Source organism: Loxodonta africana, chromosome 4 (genome assembly GCF_030014295.1).
Source record: "Loxodonta africana isolate mLoxAfr1 chromosome 4, mLoxAfr1.hap2, whole genome shotgun sequence".
NCBI classification, from domain to species: Eukaryota; Metazoa; Chordata; class Mammalia; order Proboscidea; family Elephantidae; genus Loxodonta; species Loxodonta africana.
The window spans coordinates 95,523,486-95,548,835 of NC_087345.1; the positions used below are offsets into that span (position 1 = coordinate 95,523,486).

General features: G+C 39.8%; 1 long non-coding RNA gene across 1 annotated transcript in view; it reads right to left on the minus strand.

Moving 5' to 3' along the window:
- Positions 1-202: 202 nt before the first annotated feature.
- Positions 203-25,350, minus strand: part of LOC135231213 (uncharacterized) — a 37,122-nt gene continuing 11,974 nt past the window's right edge. Inside the window, exons 2-3 of the long non-coding RNA XR_010321864.1 lie at positions 3,411-3,511; positions 203-365 (exon numbers count right to left, since the gene is read on the minus strand). This is a non-coding gene — a long non-coding RNA (uncharacterized LOC135231213). The remainder of the gene's footprint in view (positions 366-3,410; positions 3,512-25,350) is intronic.

A 25,350-nucleotide genomic window follows, 5' to 3' on the forward strand; every position in this document is an offset into this window, starting at 1 on the left:
TTCCCACACACTCCTACTTCTTTTTCACTACGTAACTTACATCCCTGGGTTAAAGTATCTTAAACACAAGGATTACCTAATAGTTAATCATTTAATTCCATAAATGGCAAAAGTTATTCAGTAATGAAAAATGTGTGAAATTTATCTAATAAAACAGTTTTTGATATTAGAAAGAGAAAATGGAAAACACCAACTCCTCTATTTCAGTATTATTACTTTTGGGGGGGGTCCTATGTCAAAGCAGAAAATGCAAATGCATTGGACTAGGAGTTGAAGCACTTACCTTCCAGCGATGGGTCTGGCAGACACCAGGTTGGCTCAGCGAGTTTGCCTGGGCTCTTCACTCTCGTGTCCTGTTTTCTTTTCTGTAAAATGATGAGAAAAACTTATGAATAACAGCAGAACATTGTCTGAGGTATTTTCAGTTGTTTTTCATATTCAAGCGAAAGCTGGACACTGAATAAGGAAAACAGAAGAAGAATTGATGCCTTTGAATTATAGTGCTGATGAAGAATATCGAATATACCACAGACTGCCAGAAGAACCAACAAATCTTTCTTGGAAGAAGTACAGCCAGAATGCTCCTTAGAAGCAAGAATGGCAAGACTTTGTCTTGTGTACTTTGGATACGTTATCAGGAGGGACCAGTTCCTGGAGAAGGGCACCATGCTTGGTAGAGGGTCAGTGAAAAAGAAGAAGACCCTCAATGAGATGGATTGACACGGTGGCTGAAACAATGGGCTCAAACACAGCAATAATTGTGAGGATGGTGCAGGACCGAGCAGCCTTTTGTTCTGTTGTACATATGGTCACTATGGGTTGGAGCCAACTCTATGGCGCCTGACAACAATAAAATAATGGAAGGATATTTTAGCTCTACTCCAGATTTAATTTTCTCACTTTCATATATGTTTTTCAATTAAAAACTATAAAACTTGTTAACTGCAGCATTATTAGAATATTTTTCTACTCTTTGTGGGAACATGTGGAAATTATTTCCCAATATTGATGAGGGCATGAAATAGCTATTATGCGTGTCGCATTAGGCATCAATTTGCCTGTGTTTTCTTTCAAAAGATATCAGCACTTTTAGTCACTGTCTCCATCACTAGTTCCCCACTTGCTCTTTCCCTATGACTTTTATTCTATCAGAATCCGTTTTAAAACTGCTCCTTTCTAGAACCCTTTTAAAAAGGGCAAGATATTTTCTCCACTAAAAATCAATGACTATGTTGGGCACAGTATTAACAGAACAAATTCTAAAACTCAGTTTTAAGCAATGGTTTCTGCCCTCTAAGCATATAATCAATATCTCCAAAACCAAACCAAACCCATTGCTGTCGAGTAGAGTCCGACTCATAGCGACCCTATGAGAGTAAAACTGTCCCATAGGGTTTCCAATGGGCACCTGTTGGATTCAAACTGCCAAACTTTTGGTTAGCAGCCGAGAGCTTTTTAACCACTACGCCACCAGGGTTTCCTATCAATCAATATCTCACCTGGATTTTACTTTTCTTTTTCACTCCAGGTCCCCATTACCTTAAGCCCTAGTCCCTTAACTAATTTCTGCCCCATCAAGCCTATCCCCACCATTTCTTCATGCCTGGCACTACCCACTTTTTCTTTCTAAAATACTGCTACCACTCTATGTCTGTATTTGACTTCAGGATAAAGTCCAAGACCTTGATCCAACCCTCAGATCTTTCCCCACTGGCCTGTGTCCCTCTGAGCAGCCCTAGCCACCGTTACTCCCTTACACAGTCTATATTTCAGGAAGATTCCCTCTTCTGCACATCCCAGACTATTTCCACTTTGCTCATACTCCTCACTCACTTGAAACACCTTCTTCCCTTCTCTCAAACAAATTCCACTGGTCTTCCACACCCAGCCGAGATCCCCTTTCCTCTACAGAGGTTTTCCTAACCTCTGTATCTTGAAGAGCACTCTCCCTACTTTGTACAGTTCACTGCCTGGCACAGCAAAATAAATTGCCAAGTTAGACTCAGACGCACTTCCCTGGTTGGGCCAGGATTTTCTTAGAAGTGCTGAGCTCCCCTTAGACACGTGGGGTCGCCACAAGCTTAGGGTCGCTGTGAAACATGGTTGTACAAGGCAGGTGTCAAAGTACAAAGGTGGGGCCCCTGACTATTCTCAGTAGAATAGGACTGGGGAGGTCCAGGGTGAGCCAGCCTCCAGTGAGAAGGGAGAACCAGAGAAAGGGCAGGGGCGACCCATCCAGGGTTGGTGGCAGCAATCCAGATAGTCCCAGTGAAGGCTGCTGTGGGCAGCTTTACTGTCTTTCATCACATGTTATCTTCTGGGTCCCAAGTATTGTGTCTTTCTACCTTCTACCACTGCCGCTCCCCCCACCCCCCCCCAAAAAAAAACCTATTTAGACTAATTAGAGGGGGGTTGGGAAAACTTGAATACCCTAAAGTTGTAGAGGCATGGGTACCTTAGTTATTTTCTTTTTTTCTAGAGCCTAACACAATAATTTGCCCTTAATCCTTGCCTGGGTGGTGCAAATGGCAAAGCGCTTAGCTACTAACTGAAAGGTTGCTGGTTCCAACCCACCCAGAGGTGTCTTGGAAGAAAGGCCTGGAGATCTGCTTTTGAAAGGCCACAGCCTTGAAAAGCCCATCAAACAGTTCTACTCTGTAACACATGGGGTCCCCCTGAGTAGGAAATGACTTGGAGGCAACAGATTTTTTGTTTGTTTGTTTTTAATCCTTGTCCTAGTGGGCTGCCAATGAATGTGGGCCAAAGAGAGCTTTTGAACCAGGTGTGAGTGAGGTTTCTCCAAGCGGTGTCTGGCTAAGTAAGGTCTGACTCTCATAGCACTCAGATGACGACTTGCCCTCGAGTAAAAATGAAAATGATAATATAATGAACTAACATTTATTGAGGTCTTACTATGTGGCAGACACTGTTCTAAGCACTTTCCATTCACTAATGCTTGGGAGAGGGTCAGTGAAAGAGAGGAAGACCCTCAACAAGATGGACTGACACAGTGGCTGCAACAATGGGCTCAAGCGTAACGATTGTAAGGATGGCGCAGGACCGGGCAGTACTTCGTTGTGTTGTACACAGGGTCATTATGAGTCAGAACTGATGTTGGAACTGACTCCATGGCACCTAAAAACAACAATGCATTTAGCGCTCACAGCAGTTCTGTGAGGTGGCTGCCATTATTATTCCTATTTCACAAATGAATAAATTTTGGTGTCTTAAAGGTGAGCTGCCTTTTCTGGGTCACACAGCTAATGTGTGGAGGGCTCTGAGATCACAGCTTTATATTCTTAACCACAATAGATGTGCAATAACTATTGTCTTCTTTTTGTTCTGTTTTAACTTAGGGGAAGAGTTTAGCGGAGCCTTCTTTACCATAAGGCCAAAGGAGAGAAGCTCACCTGATGTCTGCTCTGGGTAAGGCAGGAAGTGAAGAAGTCCTCAAAGCTTTCCTGATGTTTCCTGTGATGGCATCCTCTGGGATCTTGGGGCCTCTCATTACCTGAAATATGAAAATGGCAAATGTTTAATTATTCATTTTCCATCCCCCTTAACAAGGGGATTAACTGCTGTGTGAAACAAAAGGAAACAGTCTGACCTTCAGGCTGTCAGGAAGTCATAATTAACTCAAACCTCGAGTCAGTCCAAATGAACAAATGAAAGGATTTTACTGCTCTTGATGCAAATGAGCTATCGGGGTCACTAATTGAAGTCACATAATGGAGCAAGGACAGTGAGAAGATAAAAGTGTGCTAAAAATACACTTTCTCGATTATGTTCACAGGTCTTCCTCCGGGGTTTGCAAAGCTCCATTGACTTCCCTGGTGTCTTAGGGTTTTCACAGGTGGGTGGAGAAAGGGCTAAAGAGCTGTGGTTTGCAGGGGGAGTAGGGGAGGGGAGGCTGTGTGAGTGGGGGCAAGAGAGTCGGTTCAGTCTCAGATATGGGGGTTCATCAGCAAAGTGGAGGCTAACTTGAAGACCTGTTCCTCACAGTTTCAGGACCAACTGGTTGGTTTTTCATTACTTGGTTGATTGGTTTGACCAAAAGCTACTGTGGAGTTGGTTCATGGAAATTTTCTGTTGCATGGCACGTAGCACAGCCTTGGAATGTAGACCTTCACTGTTAACATGGTCACGCGTAGCTGCGAATTACTACTGTCAGGCAGCTCGTGACTTCATCATGGCTTCCGGCAGAGCAGTTGGGGACCACATTCCAGGCAATGCTCAGTGCCCGTCTTCTCTTGAGCATTTAATGAGCACAGTGCGGTAGGTGCCACACAGATGACATGACGGCATCATCCTTGCCCTCCTCTCTTTCAGAGTAACACATTTTTCAAAAGGCCATCGAGCTCTGAAAGCCTCCACACACAGACACTGCCTGACATGTAAATATATGTGTGCCCAAAATATGGCAAATGAGTCACTATTAATACTCCAGAGAGTCATGGGGATTCAGGCAGCCAGTCTCATTCTTCTGCCAAAAGTTCAGAATGTTTGCTCAGTGCTTATTTTTTCTTAGCTCTGTTCTTGGTTTGCTTCAGTACATTTCCTATTTAGATATGCCACTGAGTACGAGTCAGATTTTATCTGTGTTCTTATGAGAACATCCCAGAGCATACAAGACAGGAATGGGAGGTTTTTAAAACTATTGGGGCCTTAAAAATTATACCAGCTAGCAAATATGTTCCATCCCTCTCTACTGTAGCAACTAGCACCTTTGCCACATGCAGAAATTGCTGAAGGAAACGTGAAGAAACTCCCTAAGTTACTTATATTGATAATATATTGTAATTAGCTATTTCTCAAACACTTACTCTTGCCAGACACAGTGCTTCTATACATCATTACTAAGCCTCACATCAATCCTAAGGACTAGGTGTTATTCCCATCTCACAAACCAAGGCACAGAAGTTACGTAGCTGACCTGAGCTGGCATGTGAGTGACTCTCAGGGCTGGAATTCAAACCCAAGGCACTTTAGCTTGAGCCATATGAAAATGCCTGGAGTCTATCATTTCTGCCCCCAAATGGCAATTACATGGTTCAACCTAATACTGCAATGTGTTGTTCCTGAAAAAAAACCCAGAATCTGCTTCTGACATCACAAGGCAGCGTGTTGATTGGAAAATTGTAAAAAGGGGTAAAGGGAATGGTAATATAATCAATTATCTTTGTTCCAATCATCATCATTACTATTTTAAGTAAAGACATGATATGAAACTTCACTAGAAATGGCAAAACATGTCAAAAATGCTCCAAAACACGCACATTCTCTGGTTCATTCTACCTGATAATCTCCACATGTAATCATGCTCACCAGACTTTTCCAAAGCATTGAAATGATTTCTAATATTTAAAAACTTTGTTGTTAGGTCGAGTCGGTTTCATCTCATAGGGACCATATGTACAACAGAACAAAACACTGCCCGGTCCTGTGCCATCCTCACAATTGTTGCTATGTCTGAGTCCATTGTTACAGCCACTCTGTCAATCCATTTTGTTGAGTGTCTTCCTCTTTTTTGATGACCCTCTATTTATTTAAAAGCTAAAGGTGCCAAAATGTGGTTTTTGATAGTCTAAGAGTCTGTAACACAGATATATTAAAAGGATAACTTAGTAAGAGCAATTTAGTTTCTTGGCAACTATGTGGGAATCGATATAATAGTGCTTTAGGTAGAAGCTCTTGTCCGTGACAAATTAGTTCTCCAAAAGTTACTCTCTTAGAAATAATGCAAAATAAACCCAGGTATTCCTTTTAATTCTTGGTTTTCTCCATTGTTATAACTAGAATGAGAAAGATTAAGACGGCTAATGATGACTGTTGCATTTAATACATGATGGTTACTGATCAGTGGCTTGTAAATGCATAATAATTGGCAAGGTTTAGCATCACAAGTTTGGGACAAGGGATAAACAAAAAGAGTTAATAAATTTTAGAATGAGATTTCAGGCATGAGAGGGATCTCATTTTACTAAAGGGGAAGATGAGGTACAAGGAAGCCAAATAAGTGTCAGGGCCATTCAACTCACTGGTGACATTTCACTGACTAGCATTCTCCTGACTCCTAAGCCAGTGTTTCCCATCCTAAAATCATAGTTTGGTCTAAAGTAATATTTCTGTTCCTTATTGCCTACATTTTTTCCTTGAAACCTCTGGTGCAAATTATAAAAGATGTGCCCAACAAATTACTATATTAAGATGAACCCACTATCCTAGGTGACTGTTTAAGACGAGATGGAGTAAACTAGATTCTTCAGATTTGTTGAAACAAGATGATTAAATAATTTTTCATGTCAACTCTGATTTAAGGACTAAATGAAGAAGACATGCATTTATCACCAGAATCCAAAGTGCGATTGGCTTTTTGCAGAGCCAGAAAAGATTTCCTTTCTATTCTACCTTTTCTAGGCTTCCTGTTTGCCTCCCAGGCGCTCCTTGGAAACTCTTGGGGAGTTCTACTCTGATCTATAGGGTTTCTATGAATTGGAATCGACTCAACAGCAAGGGCTTGGGTTTATGGAAGGCACTGAATTTGATATACTGGCGGACTGCATGTGACTCAAGTTTCCAACTCAATATTATGAATAGGAATCTGGACCAACACAAAGTTAGTGATAGTTTCACCATGTTACTCGTGACCCAAACAAAACAACTGATGCAGACTAGTGCTTTAAAGCGAAAAACTCCTAATATCTTTTATTATAACAAAAACATAAAGAAGAAAAAGGAAAACAAGTATGTTGACTGATGGATGGATGATTCAGCTGGTTTTTACATAACAATGACTAATGCCATAAAAATGAGGCCATTCAGAAAATAAAGCATACTATTATAGCAGGAAAGACCAGTATACATAACAGAATAGAGAACAAAACGTGAAAAATATTGTTTTCTTTTACTTCTGTATATGACTTTTGAGTGTTCTGAATATTACTCTGGCCTTTAATGATACAGACAGGGAAATAAAATGTAAATGATAGTCTGTCAGAACGAGCAATCTTTTATGCCTAAAAATAATTTTTCTAAAACAATATTTATAAATAGTTCTAGATTCAAAAGCTTCTTAGTAATATTCCTCCATTGGTCTTAGATCAAATCTGTGATCTAAGTAAGTAGTTAACCACTGCACAATGTAACCCGGTGGAGCCTCTGGGTCTATACACCTATGCCTGCATTAACGTAAAGCCTGCTGTGTCTTTATTAGCTCTATGACTGGTGTGTAATGGATGTGAGCCTGAGGAAGAGTTGTGGGCAGATGTTGGGAGTTATCAGATGTAATGGGAGGTTGTGCTGGCTCAGAGAGTCCCTTTCAATTGCCATTATCGGCTCTTTTCATCACCACTTTAAGAATGTCACTGGGCTACCTCTTATTCCCCCACCCCGTCCTGGGCTGAGGAAAGGCTAATTACTGTTTTCCTCGTGCTCTTCAAACCATTCTAGCAGAGCCCACAGAAGTTCAAGGGTACAGGCAAGTCCAGAAGAAATGGCAAAAGGGAAAGGAGGTTTTTGAAAAGGTGTTATTCTGAACAATAGGCTCAGAAGTTCTGAAAGTATTCATGAGAGGGGGAGAAGGAGTATCCATTGAAATGACATTTATCAACTGCTATATATAGTTTTTTTTTTTTTTATATATATTTGTTAAGAAGGAGTCCTGGTGGCACAGTGGTTACCAACTGCTAACCAAAAGGTTGGCGGTTTGAACCTACTGGCTGCTCCGAGGAAGAAAGGTTCGGCAGTCTGCTTCAGTAAAGATTTACAGCCTTGGAAACCCTGTGGGGGCAGTTCTACTCTGTCCTATAGGGTCACTATGAGTCGGAATTCAACTTGAAGGCAATGGGTTTTTTTTAATATACTTGCACAAGGGTGCTAAGTAGGCAAGTATGGTGGAGACATGGTCCCTGTTTTCAAGGCACTTATGATTTGATACAAAAACCAGCTGCCTCTGAGCTGCATTCAACTTATGGTAACCCCATGTGTGTCAGAGCAGAACCGTGCTCCTTGATGTTTTCAATTCCTAGTTTTTGGATCCCTGATGGTGCTCCAAAGTTTGGATGCTAACCAAAAGGTCAGCAATTTGAATCCATCAGCCGCTCCTTGGAAACCCTATGGTGGTAGTCCTACTCTGTCCTATAGGTCGCTACGAGTAGGAATTGACTCAATGGCAGCTTTTTAAAAAAAAAGTTTTTTGGAAGTAGATAGCCAGGCCTTTCTTCCCAGGCACCTCTGGGTGGGCTTGAACTTCCAGTCTTTCGATTAGCGGCTGAGCCCGGTAACTGTTCACACCACCCAGGGACTCCCATGATTTGATAAGATAGCATGTTTTAGTGTGCACGGAGGCCCCTGGGTGGCATAAACGATTTGTGCTCAACCACTTACCTAAAGGCTCAAACCCACCCAGAGGCACCGTGGAAAAAACCCTGGTGATCTGTTCTGTTAAGATCACAGCCATGAGGCGGGGGGGGTGGGAGGTGCAGGGATACGGAAAGGTTTATGTGTAAAGACAAGTAGTCCTTTTAGGCAAAGTAAGTGTTCAGCTACTGAGATAATATACGGTGCTCTGGGAAGACTCCTTTTAAAATGTATTCCAACTGGTGCCAAAGATGGTTTTGTTAATTGTGATTCCTTAGTGTCCATTTTTGCCTTCTCACTGCTGTGCTCTTCTGAAATGTTACTGGAAGCATCAGCGAACTAAGTATCTGATGGTGTAAATGTCCTTCAGATCACTTCCGTCCCTGACAGGAGAAAGAAGGGCCCCAAACCAAAACACTGGGAGTCCAGGGGGAGAGGGGAAAACGCATTCGTCAGAGATTGTTGGTTGCTAGGAATCAAATCTCACTCAAATGAACTCAAATTAAAAAGAGGAGTTAACTGAAAAGATAAAGCTGACAATCTCACAGAAATCCACAAGCAGGAAACGAAGGCCCAGCTGGACTTCCCAGAGACCAAACTTGGGAACTCGAAAGTCAGAAACTCACGTGGATAGTCTCTGAGTTCTCTGCCTCTCTCTCTCTCTCTCTTTTTCTGTCTCTTCTTCCTTTGACTCTGTGCCTTGTTTTTTTTTTTTTTTTAAATCATCTTTAACTTCTCTCGGTAGACTTTGGCTTCCTTTGTTCATTTATAAGTTTGCCCTGAAATAACTTTGGTTGAACTAGGCTTTCGCTTGCCCTGGCACCAGCCTCAGCCCTGGCTGGACATGACGTCTTAATCCCGGTACACAACTACTGACCTTAGTTTCTGTCAGCTGGTTCACATTCATGAGAGAGAATCTGATTGTTGTTGTCCACAAGACTGTCCCTAGTCTAATCTGAGTGAGGCGCGGTAGACATGGGACAATGCTGGGGGCACCTAGGCCTGTCCTTCCCAGCAGAGACTGTAAACAGCAGTAATTCTCAGAGACAGAGGTCAGGGGTGGGGCATAAATGTCCTCATACTACCCCAAACCAAATGTGTCTTTCTCACATTGTGCCATGGGGCAAGCCTTACTTGGAGAGGAGCTGGACCCTTTTTGCTATAGCACAAAACCAAGCAAGATAGTATTTGGAGCTTGGTTGAAAATTCAGCTTCTAGTTCTCCATCCTCTCCTTCCCTCCCCCAACTGCAAATTTAACAAAAACCAAACAGCTGCTATAATGGGGGCACAGCCATCACTGTGAATGGAGCTAAGAAAACTTTGAGTGAACTGAGGAAATAGAGCTAGAGACTGAGGTACTTTTAATTCATTCATTCATTGGATTTACTTTGATAAACACTGTTCCTTGTGCTAAATGAGTAGAAGTAAAAGCTCCAAATTTTATCAGTCCCTCTTTGGGGCATGTGTTCACCTTCCACACGTGCAACTCTGAGCAGAACCTAGATTTCACCGCTGAGAAGTTCCCAAAATACGCTTAAAATCTATTGTACCTAAAAATTTCTAAAATCAGGGTATTCATCAATGTAGATATGTGAACAATTATAGCATCTGGCTCTGAAAGCTAAGTTCAGTTCAGTGCCTGGAAACAAAAACTAAGCAGAAGGCCTAAAATAAACAATATTGTCAGCTTTCCCTTCCCTTTCCTACTCATGCGGGGCTTAAATGTGAACATTCAGTCATGGGGAAACTCACTGTGTTTGCCACAGACAGATGCTTATGTGTGTTTTGATTTTTTTTAATCTAGTGATAAGGAGCTGTAGAAAGAAGGAAGACGGTGATCATTTAAGAAGTTGTAATTATTTTGCATATTTACAGGGGTGTAAGGAGCCCTGGTGGCACAGTGGTTAAAAGCCTAGCTCCTAACCCAAAGGTCGGCAGTCTGAATCCACCAGCCGATCCTTGGGAACCTTATGTGGCAGTTCTACTCTGTCCTATAGAGTAGTTATGAGTCAGAATCGACTTGATGGCAACAGGTTTGGTTTGCTTTTAGAAGGAGGTTTGGTGGCACAAGTTGCTGCCCTAAAGGTTGGCCGTTCAAACCTGCCAGAGGAGCCACAGGAGAAAAGACCTGATGATAAGCTCCCGTAAAGACTACAGCCTAGGAAATCCTATGGGGCGTTCTATTCTGTTAGTAGGGCATTACGCGTCAGAATTGACTCTACGGCCGGCACACAACATATTCTAACAAACAACAACATATTCTACAGGCATATTTATCTTTATAGACATATAAGCTATTTTAGGTGGTTTTTAGTTGATGTGAACCCCTGGTGGTACAGTGGTTAAGTGCTCAGCTGCTAACCAAAAGGCCAATAGTTTGAATCCACCAGCCGCTACTTGGAAACCCTGTGGGGCAGTTCTGCTCTGTCCTATAGGGTCACTATGAATTGGAATCTACTTTATGGCAATGGGTTTGGTTTTGGTTTTGGTTTTGAGTTGATTCAGATAGTCAGAGGATTGAACTAGGGTCCAGGGTCTTGTATAAACATGCAGAAGTCCCTTGTCTTCCATGATTCTCTGCTTGTCTTTTTTGCTTAATCCATCAAGCTATTAAGATGATCAGCTGAGGGGCTGAATGCTTATACTCTTTGAAAACTGCAAAATAACATTCAGCACATGTTTAGATTTGACTGAGTAAATTCAGTACTTTATCAAAAATCAGTATTGCATAACCTGACCCTGCTATTGAAGTTAACTTACACAAACTTAAATATCTCTTTTTTTGTAGATTATTTAATCAAATATTCCATCTCAGATATATTTTGAACTAGCTTTCTGAGCTTACACAGTATCTGTTTTCCAAGTTTATTTTCTGAAAAAAAGTCATATTTTACATGTATTATAGGAGCTGATTAAAGCATTCATTAAAAAGCGTGTAAACTTCTAAAGCAGATACTTATTAAACAAAGCAAATAATATCTATAATACTTTTTTAAGGAGAAGTCTGATTTTTAAATATTGGATTTTCTTAAAGCAAGGGATAGATTTTGCAATCGAATTTAATCCACAGATTTACTGAGCCTCAACTATGTTTATGCAAGATATTGTACTAGGTGCTATAGGTGGGTGACAGGATATAAGAAAACTAAGTCCTCAACAACCTTATAATCCATTTGAGAGAACAAGCTACAGGAAATATAATTGAATTAATTGGCACTGCTGTACACCTTACATTAAAACCCACTGCTGTCGAGTCAATTCTGACTCAGCGACCCCACAGGGTTTCCAAGGCTGTAAATCTTTACAGAAGCAACTGCCACATCTTTCTCCCATGGAGCTGATGGTGGCTTTGAACTGCTGAACCTTTTGGTTAACAGTTGGTTGCTTTTACCACTGAGCACCAGGGCTTCTTACACATTACATTAGTATCTATTAATATTTAAGTATATTGATGCACAAACAAACAAACAAACCCACTGCTGTCAAGTAGATTCCGACTCACAGCAACCCTGTAGGACAGAGTAGAAGTGCCCCACAGGGTTCCCAAGGCTGTAAATCTTTACAGAAGCAGACTGCCACATCCTTCTCCCACAGAATGGCTGGTGGGTTCAAACTGCTGACCTTCAGTTAGCAGCTGAGCACCACCAGGGCTCCCCAAGTATACTGATACTAAACTCAAACCAAACCTATTGCAGTCAAGTTGATTCGGACTCATAGCAACCATGTAGAAGAGATAAATAATTAATCCATTAGTCCTAAAGATAAAGCAACATCAGTTTTAAGGAACAGATCTTTGAAATCAAACTTAGTCTTATTATCCCAAATAATGCTTATATTACTTGAGCCATGTTTAGCCAATCCTGGATATATATACATATATGCATATATCCATATATCCATATATGCGTATATATGGATATAGGTGGTCTCTCCATAGCAGTGACAGTAAGATGTTCCTAAAATTACAAAAGTTGGACTCATGTAGGGATATGATGTTGTAGAGATACAGGATTTCTAGGAGGCTGGGAAGTTGAAGCATGGGCATACTGCTCAGGAATGCCTAGGCACTGACTCCCATCTCCTGGACCCCCAAAATGAGGATGTGATCTCACTAAGAAAAAATTTAGTTCCAAAACAGAGCCTGACTATTATAAGCATTATCTTAAATTGAGTCAATAAACACAGAATGCTTGTATAAATTCTTCCTGAGTGGCCATGTAAGCCCTTAGTATGAAAGGCTGGAGTAGAACAAGAAACTGTAGGGCACAGATTAGAGCTGCCCAGCAAGGAATTTAAAATACCACCATCTACCATGATAAAGAATATTGTGAAATGATGGATAAGATACATAAAAGGATAGAGGATTTCACCAGAGAATTTAAAACTAGAAAAAAATTAAATGGACATTGTAGAACTGAAAATGAAATACCTGAAATTAGGAACCTAAAAGCATGAGTTTTACAAAATAGTGGACACAGAATAACTAGTGAATAGTGAGCTGGAGCAGTGAGCTGGAAATAAGGCCAATAAAAAATATCTACTGTGAAGCACAAAGAGAAAAAAGGATGGAAACAACAGCACGAACACGATATATATGGAACAGTTAACACACAAATATAATTGGAGTTCTAAAACTCCAGGAGGGAAAGAGAGAATAGAAGAGAAACAATATTCAGAGATAACAAAAAAATCATTTCCAAAGATATCGACCCACAGATTCAAGAAGCTCTGTGATCCCCAAGCAGGATGAACACAAGAAAAACCACCGCTAAACACATCGTAGTCAACTGCTGAAAACAAAAGATAAAGCAGCCGGAGGTACCAAAGACACATTATGTTCAAAGAAGCAGATTTATAGTTAATATAGCCACAGAAATGATGGCTGCCAGACAACAGTGGAGTGACAAATTTAAGTGCTTAAAGAAAATAATTGTCAACCTAGAATTATATCCTACAAAATATCCTTTAAAAATGAAGATGGATTAAAGACATTTTCAGACAAATAAAAACTGAGGAAATTTGTTGCCAGCAGACCCACACTAAAAGAAAACTAGAGGAATTTCTTTAGAAAGAAGTAAATAATCCCAGACAAATATGTGGAAATGCAGGAGGGAATTAAAAAACACTGGAAAGGTTAAATATATGGGTATTTTAGTAACTGTAAAAAACAATAATTGTAATGTATTTCGTAGTATAAAATGTTGCTGTTGTTGTTAGGTGTGGTCGAGTCAGTTCTGACTCATAGTGACCTTATGTACCACAGAACGCAACACTGCCCGGTCCTGTGCCATCCTTACAATCATTGTTATGCTTGAGCCCATTGTTGCAGCCACTGTGTCAATCCATCTCATTGAGGGTCTTCCTCTTTTCCACTGACCCTGTACTTTACCAAGCATGATGTCCTTCTCCAGGGACTGATCCCTCCTGACAACATGTCCAAAGTATGTAAGATGCAGTCTGGCCAACCTTGCTTCTAAGGAGCACTCTGGTTGTAATTCTTCTAAGACACATTTGTTTCTTCTTTTGGCAGTCCATGGTGTATTCAGTGTTCTTCACCAACACTACAATTCAAAGGCGTCACTTCTTCTTCGGTCTTCCTTATTCATTGTCCAGCTTTCACATGCATATAATGCGATTGAAAATACCATGGCTTGGGTCAGGCACACCTTAGTCTTCAAGGTGACATCTTTGCTTTTCAACACTTTGAAGAGGTCCTTTGGAGCAGATTTACCCAATGCAATGCATCTTTTGATTTCTTGACTGTTGCTTCCATGGGTGTTGGTTGTGGATCCAAGTAAATGATATCCTTGACAACTTCAATCTTTTCTCCGTTTATCATGATGTTGCTTATTGGTCCACTTGTGAGGATTTTTGTTTTCTTTCTGTTGAGGTATAATCCATACTGAAGGCTGTGGTCTTTCGTCTTTATCAGTAAGTGCTTCAAGTCCTCTTCACTTTCAGCAAGCAAGGTTGTGTTATCTGCATAATGAGGGTTGTTAATGAGTCTTCCTCCAATCCTAATGCCATGTTCTTCTTCATACAGTCCAGCTTCTCAGATTATTTGCGCAGCATACGGATTGAATAGGTATGGTGAAAAGACACAACTCTGATGCACACCCTTCCTGACTTTAAACCAACCAGTATCCCCTTGTTCTGTCCAAACAACTGCCTCTTGGTCTATGTACAGGTTCCTCATGAACACAATTAAGTGTTCTGGAATTCCCGTTCTTTGCAATGTTATCCATAATTTGTTATGATCCACACAGTCGAATGCCTTTGCATAGTCAATAAAACACAGGTAAATATGCCTCTGTTATTCTCTGCTTTCAGCCAGGATCCATCTGACATCAGCAATGATAACCCTGGTTCCATGTCCGCTTCTGAATCCAGCCTGAACTTCTGGCAGTTCCCTGTCGATAAACTGCTGCAGCCACTTTTGAATGATCTTCAGCAAAATTTTGCTTGCATGTGATATTAATGACATTGTTCAAAAAAAGACCAAGACGGATGTCAGAGGAGACTCTGAAACTTGCTCTCAAACATCAAGCAGCTAAAGCAAAAGGAAGAAATGATGAAGTAAGAGAACTGAACAGAAGATTTCAAAGGGTGGCTCAAGAAGACAAAGTATTATAATGACAAGTGCAAAGAGCTGGAGATAGAAAACCAAAAGCGAAGAACCCACTCAGTGTTTCTCAAGCTGAAAGAACCGAAGAAAAAATTCAAGCCTCGAGTTGCAATACTGAAGGATTCTATGAGGAAAATATTAAACGATGCAGGAAGTGTCAAAAGAAGATGGAAGGAATATACTGAGTCATTATACCAAAAAGAGGTAGTTCAACCATTTCAAGAAGTAGCATATGACCGGAACCAATGGTGCTGAGGGAGGAAGTCCAAGCTGCACTGAAGTCATTGGCAAAGATCAAGGCTCCAGGAATTGATGGAATATCAATTGAGATGTTTGAACAAACAGATGCAGTGCTGGAAGTGCTCACTCATCTATGCCAGGAAATTTGGAAGACAGCTACCTGGCCAACTGACTGGAGGAGATCCATATTTATGCCTATTCCCAAGAAAGGTGATCGTACCAAATATGTTAATTATCAAACAATATCAGTATAAAAAATATATATAAACAAAATGTATGGCAAGAAGAACACAAAATAGTAGAGGGCACATTAAAAGGCCTAAGGGTCTAATAGTATCAGAGAAGTGCTAAACTAACAATTTGTATGCTTCTTTAATAAGTCCAAGATATATGTTGTAATTTTTAGGGTAACCACTAACATATTAACAAAGGAATGTATAGCTTGTAAGTTATTAGAATGAAAACACTGAATAATAAAAAGTTTTTAATAATCTAAAAGAGGCAAGAAAGGAGGAAAAAGGAACATAAACATAAAGGAGTAGAGCCTAATATAAAATGCAAAATAAAAAAAAATGCAAAATAGGATGGTAGAAATAAACCCAATTATATGAATGATTATATTAAATGTAAATGAACTAAACTTGAAGTAAAATACTAAGATTGTCAGACTGGATAGACAGTTCATAATTATAAAAGGAAGATATTACAATACCAAATCTCTAAGCACCCAGTAACATATTGTTGTTGTTACGTGCCATCGAGTTGGTTCCAACTCATAGTGACCCTATGTACAACAGAACAGAACATTGCTTGGTCCTGTGCCGTCCTCGCAATGGTTGCTGTGCTTGAGCCTATTGTTGCAACTACTGTGTCAATCCATCTCGTTGAGGGTCTTCCTCTTTTTCACTGACCCTCTACTTTGCTAAGCATGGTGTCCTTCTCCAGGGACTGGTCCCGCCTGATAACATGTCCAAAATACATAAGATGAAGTCCTGCCATCCTCCCTTTGAAATAGATTAAGCAAAAATGGACAGAACTAAAAGAAAAGAAAAAAAAAAGGAGAAATCAATAATCACAGTGGGAGCTATTATTACATCTCTCTAAATAGCTGGTAGAATGAACAAAAAATATGTCTCAGTAAAGATACAGAATTTATTGGAATGCTGGTAAATTCTTGATTTGGGTGCTGGATACACGGTTGTTTTGTCCATGTTCTGCTAATCCTCTTCTGTGTGCTACATAATTCTTATCTCATGGCTGTCTTTGCTAGATCTTTTTTTTTTTTACTGCAACATTGGGCAGAACTCAAATTCTGCTTATGTAATTATTCAGTTTACTTTCAGTTTACATATTTATACTTATATTTAATTGAGGTTCTGCAAAATTCTTGCTATAAATTACTTATTACTGGGAACTGGCTTTTTTCTCCAGGTGGCTCTGCAGCTTTCTATCTCTTTCTGAAATGAGTTCTGTGTTCTTTGTCCATCTGCCTCTCTTTTCTGCATGATCGCCATTTAATCTTATTTATGACATTGTTCTGCCTTTGCATACTCTTGTTATTGCATGGATGAAGAAAGAGGAGGGAGATTGTCTTTACTAGCGTAATCTTCTGATTGGGGAAGAATCGTGATGCCATTGTAATTATTGTATAACTTAAGATTTCACTAATTAACTGCTTCGTGTCCTCTATCCAGGGATGGCATTGCCATATCCCAGCCAATCTGAATTTATGGTCTTATTGGCAGATATCTCTCTCTTGTGGCAATGGATTCATCATGTTATAATAGCTTGATATCAATAAACATTAAAGTCATCAAACTAACTGCTCTTCTCTATTAGTTCACACTCACCAAACATAACTATATTATAAATTAGGCTTCCCAAAGCTATCTTACAGCCAGAGAACATTACTAGGCTAATATCTAAATTCTGATCCACTTGATTCTTGCTCTAAATCAATAGGTAGGTATTGTTTTGGTTTATATCATAAATCTTTCTCCACACATTAAATTAACTCTGGGACACGAAACATATCAAGTTTTTGAACCTGTCAAGTGGGGCTGTGTTGATGTTATCAAGGTGAACCTACATGGACAGCTGACCATGCAGCTTTCCCCCATCACGCCCTCCAAGCAAACACACAAATAAACACATTTTGACGTCTTTGAAAACCCTAGGGAGTGCAGCTCTATTCTGCACACATGGGGTTGCCATAAGTTAGAACTGACTTAACGGCAACTGATTTTTTGCCTGCTTGTTTGTTTCGATGGCACTAGTTTGTTTGTTTCGAATCAATGCATATCCTGCTTCTGAAAATACAGCCAAGGTTCTCAGTGCCTTCCCATCAAAGGGAATTTAGAAAAGAGGAATTTAGAAGCAATTGTTTTAATAAATATAATTGAGTGAATGAAATTTCTGCTTTGAGATAAATGTGGACAACTGCTACAGTAAACATGTTTTCCATCATCCTGTTTCTGTGGATTCATAAAGAAGGAAATGCCAATGAGCAGACTAATCCTTCAGCAACTTGTTCAGATTTGCACATAACTTCTTCCAATGAAACCCTGCTTGGTTTCTTACCATGTATTTCTATTCCAATGCAAGAGGCCAAGTAATGGCATGTCAAAACTCTGGAAAGAGTGATTTTGACTTTTTGTTTTATTTTGCTTTTCCTTATAGTTCAAAACTCCTTTGGGTACTCTCCAGTGTGTACAGAAATTGCCAATCATCACTATTGACTAAAGGTCTTCACCTAGGATGTTCCCCACAAAAACCTAGCTTCAAGTCCCAGGGGCTTTGAGAAGCCCAGGCATGCAGGCAGGGTGGCCTCATTCCAGTCTGCAGCAGCTCTGAGGAAGAGCCCCTGAGAGTAAGGCAGGGCTGAATCAACAGCAGGCAGGTCCTCCAAATGAGGACCTGATGTACTCTGTCTGCTACAGCAGGGCTCCAGGGAGCCACATAATTAGCGCAGACGTAATTGTGGTGAGACACCTCTCCAGCTCCATTTATTTTGTACATCGACCTCGCTTCAGTTCCATTAGGTTCAACAAACATTTGTTAAACATCTGTGCTGTGTCAGACCACATCTAAGGCACATGGGCAATAAGGATGAATAACACACCATGTGGGCCCAATGTAATACTCTTTTATGGCCTTATACTTTCCAAAGCATTTTTCACAGGTTTCATCCCAGACAATCTTGTGAAATCAAACAGTGCATATACTGCCATATATATGTGTGTGTATGTATATATATATGTATATATACATATACATATATATATATATTTTTTAAACAAGTAGGGAAGCCAAGAATTTGAAAGGCTGAGACACTTACCTAAGATCACACACACAGTTAAGAAATGGAAGTTCAGGGATTTGATTCTTTATGCAATGATCCATCTTACCATATCCCCTCTTTTTAAAAACATGTTACCATTTTGCATCTAATTAGAAGGTGTTTCAGACCCTGGTATGTGCCAGGAGAGAGACACTATCTTCCTTGCCTATAATTCTTCATTGTTAATACCGTGGATAAGATAAGCCACAGGAATCACAGGGCTGTTACTTAATTTTAAGAGATAACTTTCATGCCGAACGATTTAATGGTTTCCCCAGATTATGTTTTGTTTTTATACAATTCGCTTTGTTTAGTTGCATACATGGTCAAAAAAAAAAAAAAGAGTAAGATCGAAAATTCTCCACGTATCAGAATTTTTGAACGTCCAAAGTATGTATTTTCTATAGCAAATATTTTGGTTCTTGGTTATACCCAATTTGGAATTGAATTATATACTGCCTTTTATCCTATAATTATTTCTAATAACACTACAAATTCCTAGAGGAGAGCAACCATATCACGGCTCTGGGAGTATGGCCAGGACTAACAATATTTACTAAATGGAATTTAAATTGTGGCTGACCTTGCTACTACTCCCTAAATGGAATCATTAGAGCTAGTGGAAAAAAAAAAAAAAAAAAATTTTTTTTTTTTTTTTTTAGTGGTTAAGCATGATACTAGAGTCAGATGGACTAGGGGGAGAGAGCTGCTTCTTCCCCTAACCTTGGACAAGTTATATAAACTAATCCCCACAGTCCTCATCTATAAAATGGAGATGATAATACGTATTTTTACACAAATAACGTATGCCTGCTGCATTTGTTTGCTGGCTGAGGCATCCCCCCAAGAGGCACCCTCACAAGCACTGCCATGCCAATCCTCTTCCACATGTTTTTGTAAAAAAAAATTTTTTAATTAGCATATTGCACTTACAGAAATGCCTGGGGTGGGGATTGCAGCTGGCAAACAAACACAGAAGGTACACGTTATTTGCATAAAAATATGGTAGTTAGGACCTTTGTAAGAATTAAATGAGAACCTTGGAATGTAGTAAAAATGGAATAAATTTAGGTCTTATTATCAAGCCCACTTTCTTGGATCTTTCCCGGAGGGTTTCTGCTTTCCCCTACATTGACTCCATGTTTCTTCTCACCATCGCAAACTGAAAGTTCGGCGTTGCACAGCAAATTACCCACGGAGCATTCACCACAGGGGACCTTCTATTTGCTGGAATTAATTGAATAAATACCTGCAGTGGTGCTGGACGTATAATGGAGAGAGTTATTCTTTTCTCTCCTGATTTTATTTTGCATTAATGTTGGCTGGCAAATAATGGTTGCTTCATTTTTTTTTTTCATATTAGACACTATATTGAATAAACAGATATCACTTTTACAAAGCTATGATAAATTAATTACTGCTAATTGTATTTTTTTTGTTGTTGCTGTTCTTTTTTATTGTAAAAGTATCGTATTTCTTTAAAGGGCATAAAACAGGTGTCTGAATGCTTCATAGAGATCTCTTAACTGAGTTTGTTAAATATTATTCATATTTATCAGCAGAGATAAAATTAGCCCCAGTTTTGAGGAACACAGTAGCATTTAGGAATTCAATTAGATGGTCCCTTCAGGCTAATAAAGGATACAATGAAAATTAGACCACCTATCATTTATGACCAAAATGTTGAGAGGTAGCCTTAATGCTAGGTACATGGTTTTAAAACACTGAATTTTATAAAGCAAATTTTCATTTGCTTATTTCATGCATAAGGCTGAATATTTCAGTATATTAAAAAAAAAAAGATCTGCTTGTTTCTCTCATTTCATAATTATGATGAAGAGAAAATCAGCCTTATGTAATCTCCTAAGGTTCTTCACTTCCATGGATTTATTTTTTGAGCCAAAAAACCCAGTGCCGTCGAGTTGATTCCAACTCATAGTGACCCTATAGGACAGAGTAGAATTGCCCCATAAAGTTCCAAGGAGCAGCTGGTGGATTCGAACTGCTGACCCTTTGGTTAGCAGCCATAGCACTAAACCACTACGCCACCAGGGTTTCCATTCTTTCAGCAGAAATGTAATTTACCAGTGTGATTTTGAATGGCCTTCTCAACTTTTTTTGTTATATTTTTCTTTATCTTCCAAATTTTCTACAATAAACACAGAGTTCTTTTAGAATGAGGAAAAAAGGTTTTTAGTTATTTTTATTTTTGTTTTTCATTGGAAAATCATAGGTGGTGTTGGGCAGAGGATGACGCCACCATTAGAAAGCCTGGCCTAGGCGTGTGCTATGGGAGAGATAGATTCAACTGTAGGTGTGGGATTGGTCCTGCCCAAGGATGTTGTAGCTCCAAACTGGGAATGTGAACAATTGACCAGCAACAAATAGATGAGTTCCTATTATGTGCATTATTCTAGTCAGGTTTGTGTGGTTATATATTGCATAATTTTTGAAGCACTTACTGATGAAAGTGAAAGACTATACCTTCAATATGCGTTATGAATTGAATTACGTCCCCCAGAATATATGTTGTAAATCCTAACCATTTGGGAATCGGTTGTCTTTGTTATGTTAATGAGGCAAGATTAGTGTAGGATAAATCTTGAGTTAATATCTTTTGAGATATAAAAGAGATTAAACAAGCAAGTAAAGAAGAGATGGGCTAAGAGAGATGCCAAGACACATGAAGATCTCCAAAGAACCAGGAAGCAGAAGTTGAAGAGGTAAGGCACCTTCCTTTAGAGCCAACAAAGACAGAGACCCTTCCCCTAGAGCCAGTACTTTGAATTCAGACTTTTAGCCTCCTAAATTGTGAGGAAATAAATTTCTGTTTGTTAAAGCCATCCACTTGTGGTATTTCTGTTGTACGGCTCTAGATAACTAAGACAGTATGGATTACACGTGAATGAGAGGAAAACAAAAATCCTTACAATTGGACTGATAAACAACATCATGACAAATAGAGATGAAATTGTAGTTGTCAATGATTTCATTCTACTTGGAGTAACAATCGATGCTCATGGAAGCAGTAGTCACAAAATCAAATGACCTATTACATTGAGTAAATCTGCTGCAAAAGACTTCTTTAACGTTTAAAAAAACAAAGATGTCACTTGATGACTAAGGTGCACCATGTCTTTTCAATCACCTCATGTAAATGAGAAAGCTAGACAATGAAAGAGGAAGACAGAAGAATTGATGTATTAGAACTGTGGTGTTGGCAAAGAATCTTGAATTTACCATGGACTGCCAGAACCAAAACTGACTGCCACCGAGTCGATTCCAACTCAAAGAGACCCTATAGGACAGAGTAGAACTGCCCCGTAGGGTTTCCAAGGAGCAGCTAGTGGATTCCAACTGCTGTCCTTTTGGTTGTCCTTTGGTTTGCTGTCCTGAGTTCTTTAACCACTGTGCCACCAGGACTGCCAGAAGAACAAACAAATCAGTCCTAAAAGAAGTACAGCCAGAATGCTCCTTAGAATTGAGGATAGTGGGACTTTGGCTCATTTACATTGGACAGGTCATCAGGAAAGTCCAACTGCTAGAAAAGGACATCGTGTTTGGTAATGTAGAGGGTTAGTGAAAACAAGGGAATCTTTCAGTGAGATGGACTGACACAAGAGCCAAAACAATGAAGTCAAACACAGCAACAATCATGAAGATGGCACAGAGCCACGCAACGTTTTGTTCTCTTATACGTAAGGTCTTCATGAGCTGGAGCCAACTCACTGGCAACTAACAGCAACATAATTTTCAAATTAAAGAATTGTCCCTGGCACATAGTAAGTGTTCAGTAAATATTTGCTAAATAAACGACTATAGTGTTAAAGCAAGACAGCAACTATACCTCAAACAGGGGAGCTTAGAGTCACTTCCTGCCAGAGAGGGTTTTGCTTCCAGAAACTATAGTAGTTAAATATTAAGAAGGAAATCACAATTAAGCAGAAACATTGATCCACATGACTTAGTTGTAGGTAACCGTAAACCATTTTAAGTTTTCATTGTATTTTTTCTTATCACAAAAACATAGTAAAAAAACAGAAAAGGAGAGAGAGGTCATTTTTAAAAATCACGTTAGGACGCAGGTGTATACACTTTTACATGATCTATGCAATTTTACAAAAATTGGAACTGTACTGTTTTGTAACTTTTCACTTTATAGATCTATGTCACTAAATGTCCTTCGGCCACACTTTTTAAAATGACAATAGATGGATGTACACTAATTTATTTACCCACATCCCTATTGCACATTGTGCTAATTTTTTTCTTTTAAAAATGATTCTGCAATGAACATGTGATACCCAGTTATAATTGGTTCTTAATAGATTAAAGCTACATTGCAACTATATAGAATTTGCTTAAAGTTACTTTTTGTGAAGAAGTAATAGAACTGACATCACTCACTGGGGAGAGAAGAAGGGACTTGGCTTCTGCTCAGTGCAGGGCTAACAGGCCCAGAGGAAAGAACTGAACCCGAACCCACTCTGATTTGTTAGCACCTGCCTTCTAACAATAAGCTGAGTCATTGGGGCCTGGGCAACAGTAGGCACACTGTAATCAGAAAATCAAGATAAATTTTTTAAGTTAAAAGGAACTTGAAAAATCATCTATTAACCTATCCTCAATTTACTTTTGGGATTTATGGAGCAGTTAAAGGATTTTTGCCCAAGACCAGAACTTAGATCTACTCACCTAGTAATACTGCTAGATTTTTGTAATCAGAAATAAATAATAATAATAATAAAACCAAACCTGTTATTTTCGAGTTGATTCCAACACATAGCAAGCAGCTGGTGGATTCAAACTGCCAACTTTTTGGTTAGCAGCTGAGCCCTCAAACCACAGTGCTACCAGGGCTCCTCTGTAAACATATAGTGAGTTAGTACATTTATAGTTGAAGACTGTGGGTAAATGGAACTTTTCAAGTACAGTTAAACCAACTATGCAGGACTTTCAAAGGGATGATTCCAACCAGTTCTGCAACCCTTAAACAAAAACCCATCCAAATCTTGAAAATGTTTTTCTAATTGAAAGAAGACGGACACCAAAGGCCACATATTGTATGATTCCATTTGTATGAAATGTCCAGAATAGGCAAATCCATTGAAACAAAAAGTAGATTAGTGGATGCCGGGGACTGGGGAGGAAGGGAAAAGGGGAGTGACTGCTTAATGGGTATGAGGTTTCTTTTCGGGGTGATGAAAATATCCTGGAATCAGTGGTGATGGTTGGACAACATTGTGAATTCACAAAAAATGATTTAATTGTATACTCTAAAATGGTTAAAATGGGGAATTTTATGTTACGTGAATTTTATCTCAATTAAAAAAAAAAATTAAACTCCATCCAGCCTGTGTTAAGGAAGTGAGAAGATCAGAGGATCAGACGGGAGAGCGGAGGGTCACCTAAGCCCCATTATGGGCTCTCCCTGGGGAGAGGATGTTGGCAGCCCTCTACACACACTCCGGTATTCTAGCTAAAGGGAGCTTCCCAAGAACCAAGGTCAAGTTAGCACATACCTCCTTGAGTTTGGAGGGCATGACATCGGAGCCTGAGTCTCCCCTGGAAACATGTCTCTATATGGTGAGAGACATAGTATTAGATGAGAGATTCTTCTATGAATCTTGGGCAATTTACATAAACCAACTGGAGCAGACCCAGAGAACAGGCTGGAAGAGCAGAGTGTATTTACAGAGTTAGCGAACAAAGATACCTGGTTCTGTAAGTCAGAATTGACTTTATGGCACACAGCATATCCTAACAAACAACAACATATTCTATAGGCACATTTATCTTTGTAGACATATGGGCCATTTTAGGTGAGTTTTAGTTGATATGGAGTCATGGTGGCCCAGTGGTTAAGAGCTCAGCTGCCAACCAAAAGGTTGGCAGTTTGAATCCACCAGCCACTCCTTTGAAACCCTACGTGGCAGCTCTACCCTGTCCTATAGGGCTGCTATGAGTCGAAATTGACTCAACAGCAACAGGTTTTGTTTATGCGCAAAGGCTTAGGCAAAGGCTTTACTAGGATACGACAGGCGTGGTGCATGCCCTGGGTGCCGCTTGAGGAGGGGCACTAATGAGCAGTTTCTACTGGCCATCCCAATTTCCATCGCCAGCTGTGAGAGATCATTCAGCAATTTAAAACTAACTGCCATAGGCACTATTTTCCATAGACAGGCCCCTGGACTTAAGTCACATTGTAAAAACTCTACCAAAAGTGCTGGTCACCAGGCTGAGGAGCCTTCAAAGAAAGTACCTGTGTGCAGAAAAGTCAGACTCTACAGAGATAGGAACCCCTGCAAGAGCTGTCTCCAAAGAACACACCAAGTGCCCCAGATTTAAAAAGAGGCAACATTGTATACGTGCCAGTAACCCAAATTATACCTGATTGCAAGGTTCATGTTAGAATCAAATAAAATAAAGACTATGAAAGCCCTTCATTGACTATAATAGTGCTTTTGAAGTACTCGGGATCCCTGAGTGGTGCAGTTTGTGCTGGACCCTGGTGGTACAATGGTTAAGTGCTTAGCTGCTAACCTAAAGGTTGGAGGTTTGAACCTACCAGCAGCTCTAAGGAAGACAAGACCTGGCAATTTGCTCCCGTAAAGATTACCGCCTAGGAAACCCTATGAGACAGTTCTACTCTGTCCTATAGGGGTGCCAGGAGTTGGAATCAACTCGATAGCACACAAAAACAACAACTAACGTAAAGGCTGGTGGTTCGAACCCACCCAGTGACATCACAGAAGAAAGGCCTGGAGGTTTGCTTCTGGAAAGATT